This window comes from Rutidosis leptorrhynchoides, chromosome 5 (genome assembly GCF_046630445.1).
Source record: "Rutidosis leptorrhynchoides isolate AG116_Rl617_1_P2 chromosome 5, CSIRO_AGI_Rlap_v1, whole genome shotgun sequence".
Classification (NCBI taxonomy): Eukaryota; Viridiplantae; Streptophyta; class Magnoliopsida; order Asterales; family Asteraceae; genus Rutidosis; species Rutidosis leptorrhynchoides.
In genome coordinates, this window is record NC_092337.1 from 64,151,735 (window position 1) to 64,171,651 (window position 19,917).

Genomic DNA, 19,917 nt, shown 5'->3' on the forward strand with positions numbered 1-19,917 from the left:
CTGCATTATCTTCATATATAGTTGTCGGTGAAGATTGTTGTTGGTCTTTTATAGCGTTCTAGTCCACAAGAATCAATAATGATTTGTGAACCAAACATATTTTCGAGTAGTTTCATATAATGCAATCACTTCGACATGATTTGATGATGTTGCAACAAGTGTTTGTTTTAAGAACGCCATAATTTTGTGGTACCTCCATTTAGGAATACATATCGAGTTTGAGATTTATCTTTATGAGGATTTGATGAATGACATGCATCTGCATAACCAATCAAATCCTGTTTTGATTCGTTAGAATAAAATAATCCTAAATCGGTGGTTCCTCGAAGGTATCGAAATATGTGTTTGATCCCATTCCAGTGTCTTTTGGTAGGAGCTAAGTTGAACCTTGCTAACAAATTAACTGCAAAAGAAATGTCAGGTCTTGTACAATTTGTAAGATATATAAGAGCTCCAATTGCACTAAGATATGGTACTTCTGGTCCAAGAATTTCTTCATGATCTTCACATGGACGAAATGGATCAGCTTCAACATTGAGTGATCTAACAACCATATGAGTACTTAATGGTTTTGCCTTGTCCATATTGAAACGTTTCAAAATCTTTTTAGTATATGTTGTTTGATGTACAAGTAAACCATTAGGCATATGCTCAATTTGTAAACCAAGGCAATACTTGGTTTTTCCGAGATCTTTCATTTCAAATTCTTTCTTTAGAAGTTGAATGGCTTCATGGATCTCTTTATTTGTACCTATGATGTTAAGATCATCAACATAAACAGTTATGATCACATATCCAGATGTTGTTTTCTTAATGAATACACATGGGCAAATAAGATTATTTGTATACCCTTTGCTTATCAAGTAATCACTTAATCGATTATACCACATGCGATCCGATTGTTTCAACCCATATAAAGATCTTTGTAATTTAATCGAATACATTTCCTTGGGTTTTACATTTGATGCTTCTGATACCTTAAATCCTTCAGGTATCCTCATATATATATCACTATCAAGTGATCCATATAGATAAGCAGTAACAACATCCATGAGATGCATTTTTAAATTTTAGAAACTGTCAGACTGATTAAATATTTAAAAGTAATTGCATCCATAACAGGGGAATAAGTTTCCTCATAATCAATTCCTGGTCTTTGAGAAAAACCTTGAGCTACAAGTCTAGCTTTATACCTTGTAACTTCATTTTTCTCATTTATTTTTCGGACAAAAATCCATCTGTATCCTACAGGTTTCACATCTTTAGGAGTGAGAACGATGGATCCGAAAACTTTTCTTTTATTGAGTAATTCTAATTCAGCTCGTATTGCTTCTTTCCATTAAGCCCAATTATGTCTATTTTGACATTCAACCATAGATGTTGGTTCTGGATTATCATCATTATTCATGATGTCATATGCAACATTAAATGAAAATTTCTCATCAAGATTTTTCATTTCATTTCGGTTCCATAATATTTTTGAATATGCATAATTGATTTCAATTTCTGTATTGACATCATCAATCTCCTCTGCAGTAGGAGTACTGATTTGTGGTTCTTCTTGAACACTTTCTTTTACCTCATTATCAGCTGATTTTTCTTTTCGAGGATTTTTATCTTTGGAACCAATTGGTCTTCCACGTTTCAGACGTGGCAAAGACTCATGAGTGATATTATTGCCAGCTTTTAGAATTTTAATTCTAGCTAAAGCATTTATTGCTGATATATATGATTTAGCCACTCATTTTTATATCTGTAAATGCATCAGGTAATTTATTTGCAAGTTCTTGCATATGCATTATTTTTGAACTTTTTTTCGCATTCTTTTGTGCGAGGATCAAGATACATTAATTGAGGTTCACACCATGAAACATCATTTTCTTTATTTTTTATTTCTCCCCCTAATCAAGGGAGCAATGTTTCATTAAAGTGACAATCAGCAAAACGTGCTGTAAAAACATCACCCGTCATGGGTTCAATATATCTTATGATTGAAGGTGTTTCATATCCAACATATATTTCCATCCTTCTTTGAGGAACCATTTGTTGTGGTGATGCAATTAAAAATACACTGCACAACCAAATGTTCTAAGATGGAAAATATTTGGCTCTCGACCAAAATTAAGTTGGTAATGGAGAATATTTATGACTTGCACTTGGTTTAATGCGAATTAATGTCGCATCATGTAAATTTACATGTCTCCATATAAATATTGAGAGTTTTGTACTCATTTTCAATTGTCTAGTTATTAGCTGCAAGCGTTTATCTATTGATTCAGCTAAACCAATTTTGTGTATGCACATGAGCAACTGGATGTTCAACAACAATCCCTGTAGACATATAATAATCATTAAATGCTTGAGATGTTAACTCACCAACATTATCAAGTCTCATTATTTTAATGGTGTAATCACTATAATGTGTTCTCAATTTAATAATTTGTGCAAGAAACTTTGCAAATGCCATATTACGGCTTGATAACACACAAACATGAGACCATTCGCTAGATGCGTCTATTAGAACCATGAAATATCAAATTGGTCCACATGATGGATGAATTGGTTCATATATATAACCTTGAATTCTTTCAAGAAACATTGGTGATTCTTTCTTAATATTCTTTTCATTAATCACCATATGTGCTTTTCATTAATCACCATATGTGCTTTTCATTAATCATCATATGTGCTTTTTCATTAATCACCATATGTGCTTTTTCATTAATCACCATATGTGCTTTTTCATTAATCATCATATGTGTTTTTCATTAATCACCATACGTGTTTTTCATTAATCACCATATGTGCTTTTTCATTAATCACCATATGTGTTTTTAATCATATGCGCTGCGCTTTTCATCATATGCACTTTTCATCATATGCGCTTTTAATCATATGCGCTGCGCTTTTCATCATATGCGCTTTTCATCATATGCACTTTTAATCATATGCGCTGCGCTTTTCATCATATGCGCTTTTAATCATATGCGCTGCGCTTTTCATCATATGCGCTTTTCATCATATGCACTTTTCATCATATGCGCTTTTCGGTGCTACATAGATATTTCTCATTTTCGGTTATCATTGACTGATAATCATATCCATTATGATATATGTAATAGAAACTTAACAAATTTCTCTTTGATTTTGGGAGAAAACAAGACTTTATTTATCAGAAAATTCGTACCATTTGGTAACATGAATTTTTGCCTTTCCCATTCCTTTTATCAAGTTTCCTGGACCTGATATAATATTTATAATTCCTTCATTTGATTTAAATCAATGAAATATTTCTTAGATTTGATCATAGTGTGTATGTTACCACTATCTGCAATACATAGGTCTTTACCACTTAATTAATGTTGTATTTCAACAAGATTCATACTAAAACTCCAAATAAGATAAGCAAATATTTCAGCAAGATAATCAAAATATGTTACATGTAAACTAGTTACAATCTAAAGTACATAAAAGATAACACTTAATAAACACGTCATAGTCTAAAGCCATTTATTTAGGAGTGATACATAATAAGCTAGACATCTTAGAAAATTTAAACCATTCAAGTCTCAAGGTAGCTCAGGGTTTATTTAATCAAGATTTTTCAATAGATTCACTCTCATTTTCTTTTCTTATGGGACTTATTTGTAGAGCTAAACAAGATGTTCATGTATTCAAGAAATACTAGACTGATGGTCCATGTTACCAGATCATTAATAAGAATCTCCGGGATTCTTAAAAGAGCGTCTACTAACATCTTCAATTTTATTCTTTCATGGATCACCGTTATTTCTTGATAATTAATATCGTATCTATCTTTGAGTATTTTCCATAATACACTTGGATCTTCGATCATATAATATGTAGATTCTAAGGACTCGTCAATATGTTTGCTAATAAAAATACTTGCTATAGCTTTCTCTTGTTCGGAACAATTGTTATTTTCATTCAGGGTTTCTAAAATACCGATTGATTCGAGATGTTTTTCTACATTCATAACTCATGTTAAGCCTTTTCTAATTCGATATTTTCTATTATCAAAGATGAACAACATAAATCATAATCATAATCAACTTCTATTCATAGACAAATAATAAAATGAAATCAGAATCATTTTAAATTCATAAGTAGCAAACAACAGAATAATGGCATGATTACAAATGATAAAAACACAAGGGCAGGATAGAATATAGGTTCAACCGGTGGTATATTAATAACAATGACGATAGTTAGTATGACCAATACAATAGGAAAAATCATCCTTGTGTGAATCATCTTTACAAAAAAAACTTTTTGAGAGTGGTAATCTGAGAAAATGAAGATTGATTTGTGAAAATGTGAAAATGGAGATGTTTATTTTATATTTGAAAAAAATATAGTCGTTGTAACGTCGTCAGTTGACGTTAACAACCGTTATGTATATATGACCGTTGTAACGTCGTTAGTTGACATTAACGACTGTTATGTACTCGTTGTATTAATAATAATTTTAATAAAAGAATTTTATTAGTATAAATACGATTACTATAAATACATTTAGTATAAATACATTTAGTATATATACGAAAATTAAGAGAATAAACATATTATGCATAAATAATAAATTTAAGAATAAACATTAGTATGCATGAAATAAATAATGATTAATTGCATATGTAATCATAAATGGTAGATAACATAAATATAAATGTTAGTGAAGTTAATAAGAGTTAGATTATAGAAATATAATTCAGACGGTATAACCGACCATATATAACTTAAATAACATAAATATAAATGTTAGTGAAGTTAATAAAAGTTAGATTACAGAAATATAATTCAGGCGGTATAACCGACCATATATAACTTAAATAACATAAATATAAATGTTAGTGAAGTTAATAAAAGTTAGATTACAGAAATATAATTCAGGCAGTATAACCGACCATATATAACTTAAATAACATAAATATAAATGTTAGTGAAGTTAATAAAAGTTAGATTACAGAAATATAATTCAGGCGGTATAACCAACCATATATAACTTAAATAACATAAATATAAATGTTAGTGAAGTTAATAAAAGTTAGATTACAGAAATATAATTCAGGCGGTATAACCAACCATATATAACTTAAATAACATAAATATAAATGTTAGTGAAGTTAATAAAAGTTAGATTACAGAAATATAATTTTACTTATGATGATAATAATATTTACCTTACTAATAAATAATAGAAGATATCGTTAAAGAATTTCTTACCTTGATTAGTGACTTGTGCTTGCTTAGATAAACCTTGATTATACGGAGCACTTCGTGCTGATAACGTGTTGTAATTTAGTAGTTTATAACTACCTTTAGTGATCTAATCTATAATTGTAGACTTAAATTTAATAACATAAAGAAGAAGTACTATAAGGATTACTCAGTATATATATATTGAATAAATGGTGCTCTCTCTCTATATCTTCAATGAGCAAACATGATGCTCTTATTTATAGTAATACATGATGGTTAAATTGTAATATTATGTAGCAACTTGTTTGGTGGGAGGATGACAATATTCAACAAAGTCTTTATAGATATAGTAATATATGAAAACTGTCATCCACTTTTGAATTTTGCTATGCATATATATTATTATTATAATTGTACCATTTTTATAGCATCTCACATTATTATTTTTTTAATAATTTTTTATGTTTTTAACTTACTTATTGGTCAGAGGTCCATTCGGAAGCAAACTATAAATCCATAGAACATTGAGAGGGAGAACTTTCTCTACTCTTGGGGTGTTTTACTCTCGGTGAAAAAATGACTTATCTTAATTTTAGAATATGGGAAGGATTGTGTATATCTTACCTCTCCCATACTCTAATTATGTGGGATTAGGTTTTGTTGTTGTTGTTGTTGTTGTTCAACTCTCAATTTTTCATCATCCGTAAACCGTAAAGTGAACTTTTTTTTGATTGAATAGTATAAAAACCCATCAAATTAGTAATTTACGTACATTCAAAATTATTTTTTCCACAAGTAGTATAACCGATCTTTTCAAAATCGGTGTAACACATGTGACTTTAAAACGGTGTTCATAAGACAAGTTTAGCCAGCGTGGCTTCCATGTGTCGTGCTGAGAATTAAAAATCATGTACCTAGGTAAATCGGAGTTCCTAAGGCCGATTTATAAGAGGATTTATCTGACACTGTCAACATGGCTTTACCAAGGCCGGTTTCACCATAACTTTTTTGACCTAACAAAACCCTGATTAATTAACTCTGACTAACCCAGTTTTGATAACTTCGATTTTATTCAATCCGACATATGAAGAACATAAAATACGGATAAAAAATATAAGTTTCTCTAAAATATTTTTAATATTAAAATTAGTTTATTTCACTAGTTAACAAATTTTCAAATAAACAATGGGAGATGATTGAGATTTTCTTGCAAATTTACCCGAATATGAATTCTCCGAACTTTTTCCAATCCTTGGCAGTTCATCACAATCTCAAGCGCAACCTCGAACCATAACACCACCACCATCACCACCATCACCCTCACCAGTTCCAGACTGTCATCATGATTACGTTGAACTTGGAAACAAGATTCTAGGTCCGGCGGGTGTTCTCCAGGCTGCTTATCGCGTAGAAGCCAGGTTCAACATAACCATGATGAACATTTGAGGGATACCCAAAATTTTATTAGGGAAGTGCTCGAAGAGGCAGCACATGATGATAGCTTTGAACAGAGTCTGTAGCTTTCTGTGATACATTGGGCATATGTTGATGGTGATAATAATCAATCGTCTTTTGTTTTTCAGTTGTACATTAAATTTTATATATATATATATATATATATATATATATATATATGTGTGTGTGTGTGTGTGTGTGTGTATATATATGAGGAATATTCAAATGAGACCAATTTTTAAGTTGAGATTCAAGGGATCAATCAGATTGCGACACGTGGCGCGATAATCACATGTGATTGGGAAAAAAAATTCAAAAAATTTTTTTTTTTCAAAAAAAAAAATATTCAACATTTTTTTTTTCAATTTTTTTTTTCAATCACATGTGATTAAATTTGACATGCAGTAAATCACATGTGATTGTGCATGTCAATCACATGTTATTGTAAAACACAATCACATGTGATTATTGCATGTCAAATCCAATCACATGTGATTGAAAAAAAAAATCAGTAAAATGACGAATAATGACGAATTTCACTAAATTTGTGCTAAAACTTTCAAACACCAAGTTTTTGATCAAAACTTGATCAAATCACCGAATTAATCAACTTAAATTTGGGATCAATATCTAGTTGCCTGTAAAAAGGCAGAATCGACCAGCTTGTTGGTGTTATCAAGTCTTGTGTACCAAATTCTTTTGTTGATACCCCCTAGTGGCGATCCAACTAATGATTTTATTCCAATGGGGACTCGATAAGAAAACCTTCTCTTCCTCCCCAACGTCCAAGTAGTGATAAAAGTAAGATCCACTATTATTTGAATATTATTATGTGTTCTTATTAATTGGTTAGATATATGCTTACTTTAATTTGTAGGATACTACACGTTCTATTTCAGGTATTATTCATCACAAAATTCTAGAGGAAGTCAAATGTATATATGTTAGATGTGTTATGATAGCCCAAATGCTTTTATATTTCATCAACGATATTCATTATATAGTTCCCTTAACATTACTAGGAAGAACTTGTAGTAATTTTAAATTTAAATGTTATTTGTGCCAGATATTCATGATTATTAATGTTATTTGTTTATTATAGAATATTTGTATTAGATATGATATTGTTATGCTATTTAATATGATTGTTTTGTATGCTTATGTATACATTTCGAATTAATTAAACCTAAACTCCAATTAATCAATTAAACCTAAACCATAATTTTTTTCATTAAACCTAAACCTTAATTAATTAAACTAAATGTCTACTTAATTAAACCCTATTTAATCAAACATAATTCATAATTAATTAAACCCTAAACCATAATCATTAAGTTAAACCTAATTACTTTACTATGTTTAAATCTGATGGAGTTTTCAAACTCAATAGATCTATTGATAGCATTCGCATTTACCTTAACCGGTGATTAACCGTTACCAGAGCTAAGGGTTTTTAGCTAACAACTCACACATAAATAAAGTAAGTATTTATGTCTAGTGTGTAAAACATAAAAATTTGCATGTATTCTCAGCCCAAACAACTCTTAGAAAGTGTAAAATGGGGGCTATGAACTCACCTTTAAGTGTGCAACAAAAGTTTACTGGCAATGTGTAAACGGGTGAACGGGGTACTTAACCCTGGAGTAAAAAATGGTCATTTAGTGGTCAATATTTACCAAGATACTTGAACTAACAAAGTTATGTCACAATCTTAATCCTTAAAGACTCGGGTTCAAGTAGTACACCGTGTGTTAAAGTCATATTTCGAAAACAATATTTTATAAATTTTCTACACGTAACACCTTACTTTGATTACACATAACTCACTCAAAAATAAACAAAATGTTACCAAACTTTCCAGTCCAGTAGGTTATTTAAAGAGCTTTCCAAAAATTTTGGTCTTGTTATCTTATTCATCCTACATTTAAAGTTATAAGCGTTTTACTCGGCTGCGTTTCAAAACCGAAACAATGGCTTTAAAAATTCTTAACTAAATGAGTTTAATCGAAAAGTTATCAATCCAATTGGAGAATCTAAATACTCAAGTCATCTATAACATATACAAATTTCAAGTCCTAACTCTAAATCATTAGTCACAATTGCTTGATTTATACCTGCATGTCAGAATTTCTTTCAGCAGAAAACACTAAACTCTATTTGACCATAACTAATTATGTGACGACTCGGGAATTTTCGACCAAATTTAAACTTAATCTTTATATAATCTCGACACGATAAGCTAAGTCTGTAAAGGTGAGTCTAAAAAATTTTGAACTGCTTTATAAAATCATTTACCTTTGACCATTCACGACGATTCACGAACAACTATTTGTAAATAGATACATATATATTTAAATGTATATATATATATACATATATATATAGGTATATATAATAATTTGAAATAAAATACTATTTAAGTGTTAGAAATAAAAGCGTAAAATAAAATTTATTAAGATACAATAAAGTTGAATCATCAATATATATATATATATATATATATATATATATATATATATATATATATATATATATATATATATATATATATATATATATATATTGTAATATAAAAAGTATAACTATTACATGCTGGAAAAATTTATAACATCTATTATGAAATAACATATAGTACTTAATCATTCTATAAATAATATGCAACCTCATATTATATAAAATGTATGAATATTCAGTATTCAATACATGTTATAAATAAATTATCAAATACTGTAATATTAAATAAGGTGTGATATCAATATATACAAGGTAATTACAGATTAAAAGTATAGTTGTTATATTTAAAATATATATTATTATTACTGTGATGACCCGGAAATTTCCGACCAAATTTAAACTTTATCTTTATATTAATCCGACACGATAAGCAAAGTTTGTTATGTTAAGTCTCAAGGATTTGAAACTATATTCATATATGCATTTAACCTCGACTAAATTACAATGATTCACGAACCACTAAATGAACGTATATGATTAGATATGTTTATGTATAAATATATTAACTTGAAAACGTTACGCGTTAAACTATCTTTCTAAAAAATATATATATATATAAACTTTGAAAAATAAATAGTTTTGAAAAACTAAATGTTATACTATTAAATAAAAGATTTTGGATACAAACTTATATTTCTAAATATGTAACTATATATTTTTACTTAGTCATGAAACGTTCTAATTTAAAATAAAATATTTTAGTAAACAACGAGTCACTGAGTTATAGAAGCAAATGACCACAACGCTCAATTTTATAAGATTACATTTTTATAAGGTAAGTTATTGTTAAAGAAATTCAAATTATTATTAAGGGTACGCGTCGCGTAACGTAAAAGGCTAGTTTTCTAAACGTACGAAAGTGCGCTCGAAAAACCGAAAGTGGTATATGGGTCGTGAGATCACGTCCTTGTCATTTTAGTAAAAATTACATTTTTACTACGCACGTAAATATAATATAATATTTAATTAATTCTAAAGATTAAATATAATATATATTAAATAATATAAAAAAACATATGTGCCTAATATAAGATTTAAGAGTGTCGTTAAGCAAATAGCTGGAAGCATGCCAGCGAAAAAAAAAAAAAAAAACTTCTATAAAGTACCATTGTATCCATTCTCATTCTCAATCTCTCTTCCTCTATGTATTGCTCCGTATTATATATTTATTATTATTATTATTATTATTATTATTATTAAGAATAATATTATTATTAATCTTATGATAAGGAGTATCATTATTATTAGTATTATACATAAAATACTACGACGAGGTTATGGGCAAATTATTTCAAATAAAGTTTTTCGAGCGGGATAGAGCTAAGGAAATTATGAGTTATAGCTATGGAGGTTATGGGTATGGTTCGGGAGTATTGCTCGTGAGTCAATCCAGTGTTTATCGTCTCCGTTGCGCTTACGTACCTTTCCTGCAATATTGAATCTCAATATTGATATGTGAGTACTCATAATTTAACTTTTACATATTAATAGTGTATCCCTGACTAGTGCTCGAGTATATAGGATTATGCATGCTTGTACTTTTGATATTGCCATTAGATAGGTTATGTTGAATCCTGAATTAGTTACATATGTGGTTGAGATAAGGTATAAGATATGCATGTCATTGAAAAACTAGCGAAAAAATAGTTGAATCTTGGTTTAAGAATCGCTTGAATCCAAGTAACGGTTAGAAAGTTATGAAATAAACAAATTGCATAATTAATTTCGTAATTAAAATTGCTGATGATAATTAGTGAACTAATTTTCTGGGTTATAAAAAATGGTTATTTGGATCCTACTCGTCGAGTAGATGAATTTTCATATAAAGCACGTCTCGTTTCGTTGAACGGTTGTCAAGTTATGGACAAAAGATGTTTTGCAAATTTTGATGAAATGTCGAAACGGGAACTGAAATTCTCGCTGATCTGCGTTGTTTCAGATTTAAAAAAAATACCACTGAATTCTTTGGTATAAGGTTTAACAAACGACTCTGGCCGTTTGTCAATTCGAGTCTCGACGATTTTTTTAAAAATCGTCAAAGTTGACTGTTTGGTCACATTTTAAAATTCTGAAAAGAACTGAGACTTTTTTTATTTTAAAATGTCAGTTTTGTATCAGTTGTGATGGTCGACCTGATGTGTGTTTACTTTTGCCAAAAATCTTGTTATATCTTTGTGGTAACGAGAATTTGCAAGCTTTGACCGTTTGTCAATCCGAGTATCTAGGAATTTTCTAAAAATCTCCAAAGTAGGCTACTCTGTCACTTTTGTAAATTTATTAAAACTGATAATTAACTTTGAAACGCCGAAACCGCGTTGGCAACTACGAGTTGTTTAGGTTTAGTTTACTTCTGTAACATTTATGTTTACTTTTTTTTTGATAATGTGTAACTTTTATCTTTGACCGTTTATCAATCGGAGCTCCGATAATTTTTCTAAAAATCGCTGAAGTGGCGCATTTAGTCATGTTTGACCGAAAATCATTTTGTATAAGTTATTGTATATTTGCATGCGACCTCATTTTTACTTTGATCTTTGACTTTTGACTTTGAACTCTGATTTTTTCCGTTAACTTTTCAGTTAAATTTTTTTTTGTTGACTTTCTCTATAAAAAAAAACTAAAATACTATTTTATGATTATGAAACCAATTGTGTTACACACGTCACCTTTTACTAGAATCTTAATTGAGCATGAGTAATATAACATGTTACTATACTGTTGAGTCAGACTCGAGCTATAGGATAGGATTACACTATGCCCTGACCTAAATTGCTATACAAATATTGATGAACATATAAATATATATACTTAATTTAGGTTCGTGAATCCGAGGCCAACCTTTCACTTGTTCAATGACGTTATATGTATTTTACTACAAAATACAGTATGGTGAGTTTCATTTGCCTTTTTACCCTTTATATTTTTGGGCTGAGAATACATGCGCTGCTTTTATAACTGTTTTACGAAATGGACACAAGTAATCGAAACTACATTATATGGTTGAATTATCGAAATCGAATATGCCCCTTTTTATTAAGTCTGGTAATCTAAGAATTAGGGAACAGACACCCTAATTGACGCGAACTCTAAAGATAGGTCTATCTGGCCCAACAAGCCCCATCCAAAGTACCGGATGCTTTAGTACTTCGAAATTTATATCATGTCCGAAGGAGGATCCCGGAATGATGGGGATATTCTTATATGCATATTGTGAATGTCGGTTACCAGGTGTTCAACCCATATGAATGATATTTTTGTCTCTATGCATGGGACGTATGTTTATGAGAAATGGAAATATGAAATCTTGTGGTCTATTAAAATTATGAAATGATTATTTATGTTAAACTAATGAACTCACCAACCTTTTGTTTGACACTTTAAAGCATGTTTATTCTCAGGTATGAAAAAAATCTTCCGCTGTGCATTTGCTCATCTTAGAGATATTACATGGAGTCATTCATGACATATTTCAAAAGACGTTGCATTCAAGTCGTTGAGTTCATCAAGATTATTATTAGGTCAATTATAGTAAGATATATTACGAAATGGTATGCATGTTGTCAACTTTCGATGTAATGAAAGATTGTCTTTTCAAAAACGAATGCAATGTTTGTAAAATGTATCATATAGAGGTCAAGTACCGCGCGATGTAATCAACTGTTGTGAATCATTTATAATCGATATGGACTTCGTCCGGATGGATTAGGACGGGTATTCACAGTTGGTATCAGAGCGGTGGTCTTAGCGAACCAAGTCTGCATTAGTGTGTCTAACTGATAAGTCGTTAGGATGCATTAGTGAGTCTGCACTTCGACCGTATCTGTATGTCAAAAGTTTTGCTTATCATTTCGTGTCTAAAATTACCTGCTTATCATTCTTAGTTTAGACACATCTTACTGCAATGATTGCATGAATAGTGTATAGATAAAATCCATATCTTAGCGTATCTGTCACTGTAGACTTTATTTGGCACGTTTTCTTAATTTTCTCCGTAATTCACGGGATCTTTGGAAGTATGTATAGATATTCTATATATAATTAGAATATCATTCGATATTCGAAAATCATTTCATATCAAAACCCTTTAACTGATCGTGAGAAATGGATCCTACACCTAGCTTGGATTCCATTAGTTCCGAAAGCGATTTCGAGATGTATATTGAAGCAGACTCCGAAGTCAATGAACTAGAAGTGCCTCAACCACTTAGTTATTTTTCTTTCTGGAGGAGATGGGGGTGAGTCCGAGACTTACTCACTCGATGGAGAAATGAAGAAGGCGAGCCCTACCGCGAACCAAACTTACCTCCTAACATCGGAGAAAACGATGTACTCACCGGTGAACCTGTGCGCAACACTGTATTCACCCTTCTTGCTAAAGTTTTCCACCTCGAGGGTCGCATTACTGCAATCTCAGAAAATATTCAACCTCTACTTCCGAATACCAATCGAAGGGGAATATTAGAAGAAGTTAGGGAATTTCGAATTGATAATCAAGATCTATCGAATCAGATATGTGGATGGATAGTAATGATAAAGGGTAGAATAGAAAACCTGACAAGAATGGTGCGTGATTTACAAGCTATACTTACTACACCAACATCATCACCAACCTTAGCACCAACAACACTTGTAGCACCGACAGCAACAGTACCACCACCAGCAGCATAACCAGTACCAACAACAACAACAACAACAACATCATCACACATCTCAACCTCGCAATCTATACCTCAAGCATAATCATCGTTCTACAAATCATTCTACATAAACTATCTTCGTCCTTCATGGTGATTATATAATCTCCAATGTTTTAGAGATTATATATTCTAGTTCTAACGGTAAACCAAATGAGTTTAATATCATATTAACTCAATGAATCCATGATTACATCTGAAGAAAATATATATGTATATATGTTTTCATAAAGATTGTAATAAAAAAAATTCTTTCGTACAAAGTGTTAATTGTGAAAATATTTTAACGGGTAGGTAATACCCGAGGAATATTCAGATTTCACATTAATAAATTACACTGTACATTCTTCGAAGCTGATTTAACAGTCGTTTACTATCCTACTTACATCCACCAATATGTGTATCCGTTCACCGCAGAATAACCATTTTTATTCAAATTCATATTTGGATTTTGATTTATCATAATCCAACAAGTGGCATAATGAAGAAAACATTGGACAAAATAAAATTTGTTAGAAACAAACAAATTAACTATGAGAAATTTTGTTAAGAATCCACGCTAACTGTTTCCAGCTAACTGTTCCTAACTAACTGATTACATTTTATTTATCACAGTTTATTTATCGCAATTTAATTATCGCAATTTTATTTATCGTCATTTAATTTCTATTATTTACTTTACGCACTTTATTTATCGTCATTTAAATTCTGTTATTTATTTTACGCACTTTAAATGTCGGGACACGTATACAAGGTTTTGACATATCATATCGACCCATCTATATATATTATTTGGAATAACCATAGACAATCTATATGCAGTAATGCGGGAGTTAGCTATACAGGGTTGAGGTTGATTCTACAATAATATATATAGTTTGAGTTGTGATCGAGTCTGAGACGAATACGGGTCACGATACGTATTAATTAATTCGAATATTATATATTAAACTATATATGAATTATTGTACTGATTAACTGTGGACTATCAACATTGGACAATTAAAATGAATTAAAATATTAATTATAACATATGAAACTAAACAATTCTTCAAGTTGCCACTTGATTTCATCTTAAATCTTAATTGTACCTTAACGATTCCAATCTGCATTCAAACTTTCATAATTTTTGAAAACACCTCAATCGATAGGATGAATCAACCGCACTTCATCTACGGAAGGAAAGATTTGTGCATATAGTTATGCACCTGAGAAACTCTCGGCAACTGAGTAAAAGTTTAACACGTAGCCGCGTCAGATCCTTTGGCATTTATTAGCAAAAATAACTTTGCGATCCCTTTTCAAGGTAGCAAATTTTGTCACAGCTTCAGCAAATCAACTTCGACTTTTCGTTCGAAAAAAAAAAAAACCTTATTATCACCTTGACTTATATGTATGTTCTTTTATTGTTACCGGGGAACCTTTTATATTCCACCATATTACCGTCAGCGTTTAATCATCTAAAAACACAATTCTCTTGAAATCACCTCGGATCAATAACTAATGATTCAGATATGGTAGCAGTAAATGTAGAGGAATCGGCAATCAGTACTTTGAAAACTCACAGCATATCTACATCAACAGTTATATGTATAACATTTATCTTTTAGAATAATGATCTTCCATTCTGAAATTTTGAAAAGCACCCAGCCTACGAATTAATACATTGAACTTTGAAAAAGCTGAATGAAGCAGCAGAAACTGTAGATAACCGTAAACGACCTTAATCATCGGAAGTTTGGTGACAGAGAATAATATGTTGGAAAAGCTCAGAAACGTTGGAACTGGAAAACGGATAGAGTTAACCATGAAGGAGACCAAGGACAAATACAAGGACCATACCCTATATTCAAAGAATCCAGATAATTCTGAATCCGTTGAAATCTTTAGAGAATATCTTGCCCCGAAGTCATGTTAAAATCTTGCGGAAAATCTTTCTCCATCAACCATTGAACTTAGAAATTCCAAAATATCATCATTAATATCTTCGATATTTCTGAGGATATTTTCATAAATATTCTCGTCCGAAATTATATACCTCTTCGTGCTTCCTGTGTATCATTACATTGGAAACATTCAAGAGAAAATTTAGTACCGAAAAGCAGATTATACGAAACTATGAAGAAAGCCGTGGACAAATCACAAAGAATAAGTTTGACTTCAAAGAATCCAAATGATTCAATGTCTGCTAAAGTCTTTAGTGAATATCTTGCTCCTTACTCTAAACCCTTGCAGACAATAGTTTCTATCATCCTCTGATCTTAGATATTCCGAGATATTATCATATCTTTCATTATAAATACCTTCCATATTTCTGAAGATATTTTTATAGTTATTCTTATCTGAAATCATTAATCTCTTCGTGTTATCAGTGTTACATCATATAGAAACTGTTAGTTTCTATATTCTTTAAACTTTCGAGATTAAAATATGAATGTTATTGAAGTAATGTTGGGAACTGATGCATGAGTTAGTATAATATAATGACACTTGATCAACGTGATTATATTACAGTAAATCATGCTGAGTTTCTAATGGAATGTGGTGATTCACAGAACATACCATCATCATGTGCCATTTACACGACTCTTACATTCGATCTAATCTCTAAACATATCAAGAAAATATTTTTTCTTGATGATTCGGTCTTTTCCGGGATATTCTAGTAATTTGACAAAGCAAGATCGCACCATTACTATTCCCTTATTAGAACATTAACAATGTTCATTCCGAAATTCATATCTGCAAATTCTGGACCATTACAAGCGGTGCTTAATCATAAGAAGAAGAAACGAAAGGACAAAACTCTGAAATAGAAATTAGGGTATAAATCGCAGCAAATAGGAGAGAGCATTAACTGTGGATGACAATGATTAGGGGAGACAGAAGCAGGGACATCGAAATATAAGAAAAGATATAAAACCCAACAACCACCCAAAAATTATAAACCGTATATATCGATGCATATAGCAATATAAAGACACGGGAAAACTAAGAACACTATAAAACCCAGAGTATAGTAGAAGTGAATAAAATCCTCCGGTGGTAGATGAAAGAGAAGAATGACAGATGTGAAAATTAAGAGTATATCAAGGATCAGAATGGGATGTAGCATGTTGACGAATGTCTTAAAGTATAAATTAAGGAGAAAGAATGGAAGGTGTGAGTTGTGGAAAATAAAGAAACGAAGGGGTGGATTTATAGTGAAATATACGACAGAGAAATCGGAACAGATTATTGCATTTATTCAAAGAAGATCCTGATTTCCTAAATCGCCGAAACACTAAATCTTATTACGAAGATTTTCTTTAAATCCCATGAAATCCGGAAATCAATCATAACTATGTCATCGATGAAAACGAATATACATTTATTCATTTCACTCTCTTGCGATAGCTTCACTTATACTCCTCGCGTAATCAAAATTGTTTTATCTATATTACTCAATGATGATAAAACTCTGTTCATCAACTCATATTTGTCATGAAAACATTTTTATAGTTAGCCATGACGACCACGATCAAATTTCGGGACGAAATTTCATTAACGGGTAGGTACTGTGATGACCCGGAAATTTCCGACCAAATTTAAACTTTATCTTTATATTAATCCGACACGATAATCAAAGTTTGTTATGTTAAGTCTCAAGGATTTGAAACTATATTCATATATGCATTTAACCTCGACTAAATTACAATGATTCACGAACCACTAAATGAACGTATATGATTAGATATGTTTATGTATAAATATATTAACTTGAAAACGTTACGCGTTAAACTATCTTTCTAAAAAAATATATATATATATAAACTTTGAAAAATAAATAGTTTTGAAAAACTAAATGTTATACTATTAAATAAAAGATTTTGGATACAAACTTATATTTCTAAATATGTAACTATATATTTTTACTTAGTCATGAAATGTTCTAATTTAAAATAAAATATTTTGGTAAACAACGAGTCACTGAGTTATAGAAGCAAATGACCACAACGCTCAATTTTATAAGATTACATTTTTATAAGGTAAGTTATTGTTAAAGAAAGTCAAATTATTATTAAGGGTACGCGTCGCGTAACGTAAAAGGCTAGTTTTCTAAACGTACGAAAGTGCGCTCGAAAAACCGAAAGTGGTATATGGGTCGTGAGATCACGTCCGTGTCATTTTAGTAAAAATTATATTTTTACTACGCACGTAAATATAATATAATATTTAATTAATATTAAAGATTAAATATAATATATATTAAATAATATAAAAAAACATATGTGCCTAATATAAGATTTAAGAGTGTCTTCAAGCAAATAGCTGGAAGCATGCCAGCGAAAAAAAAAAAAAAACTTCTATAAAGTACCATTGTATCCATTCTCATTCTCAATCTCTCTTCCTCTATGTATTGCTCCGTATTATATATTTATTATTATTATTATTATTATTATTATTATTATTATTATTAAGAATAATATTATTATTAATCTTATGATAAGAAGTATCATTATTATTAGTATTATACATAAAATACTACGACGAGGTTATGGGCAAATTATTTCAAATAAAGTTTTTCGAGCGGGATAGAGCTAAGGAAATTATGAGTTATAGCTATGGAGGTTATGGGTATGGTTCGGGAGTATTGCTCGTGAGTCAATCTAGTGTTTATCGTCTCCGTTGCGCTTACGTACCTTTCCTGCAATATTGAATCTCAATATTGATATGTGAGTACTCATAATTTAACTTTTACATATTAATAGTGTATCCCTGACTAGTGCTCGAGTATATAGGATTATGCATGCTTGTACTTTTGATATTGCCATTAGATAGGTTATGTTGAATCCTGAATTAGTTACATATGCGGTTGAGATAAGGTATAAGATATGCATGTCATTGAAAAGCTAGCGAAAAAATAGTTGAATCTTGGTTTAAGAATCGCTTGAATCCAAGTAACGGTTAGAAAGTTATGAAATAAACAAATTGCATAATTAATTTTGTAATTAAAATTGCTGATGATAATTAGTGAACTAATTTTCTGGGTTATAAAAAATGGTTATTGATCCTACTCGTCGAGTAGATGAATTTTCATATAAAGCACGTCTCGTTTCGTTGAACGGTTGTCAAGTTATGGACAAAAGATGTTTTGCAAATTTTGATGAAATGTCAAAACGGGAACTGAAATTCTCGCTGATCTGCGTTGTTTCAGATTTAAAAAAAATACCACTGAATTCTTTGGTGTAAGGTTTAACAAACGACTCTGGCCGTTTGTCAATTCGAGTCTCGACGATTTTTTTAAAAATCGTCAAAGTTGACTGTTTGGTCACATTTTAAAATTCTGAAAAGAACTGAGACTTTTTTTATTTTAAAATGTCAGTTTTGTATCAGTTGTGATGGTCGACCTGATGTGTGTTTACTTTTGCCAAAAATATTGTTATATCTTTGTGGTAACAAGAATTTGCAGGCTTTGACCGTTTGTCAGTCCGAGTATCTAGGAATTTTCTAAAAATCTCCAAAGTAGGCTACTCGGTCACTTTTGTAAATTTATTAAAACTGAAAATTAACTTTGAAACGCCGAAACCGCGTTGGCAACTACGAGTTGTCTAGGTTTAGTTTACTTCTGTAACATTTATGTTTAATTTTTTTTTTGATAATGTGTAACTTTTATCTTTGACCGTTTATCAATCGGAGCTCCGATAATTTTTCTAAAAATCGCTGAAGTGGCGCGTTTAGTCATGTTTGACCGAAAATCATTTTTGTATAAGTTATTGTATATTTGCATGCGACCTCATTTTTACTTTGATCTTTGACTTTTGACTTTGAACTCTGATTTTTTCCGTTAACTTTTCAGTTAAATTTTTTTTTTGTTGACTTTCTCTATAAAAAAAACTAAAATACTATTTTATGATTATGAAACCAATTGTGTTACACACGTCACCTTTTACTAGAATCTTAATTGAGTATGAGTAATATAACATGTTACTATACTGTTGAGTCAGACTCGAGCTATAGGATAGGATTACACTATGCCCTGACCAAAATTGCT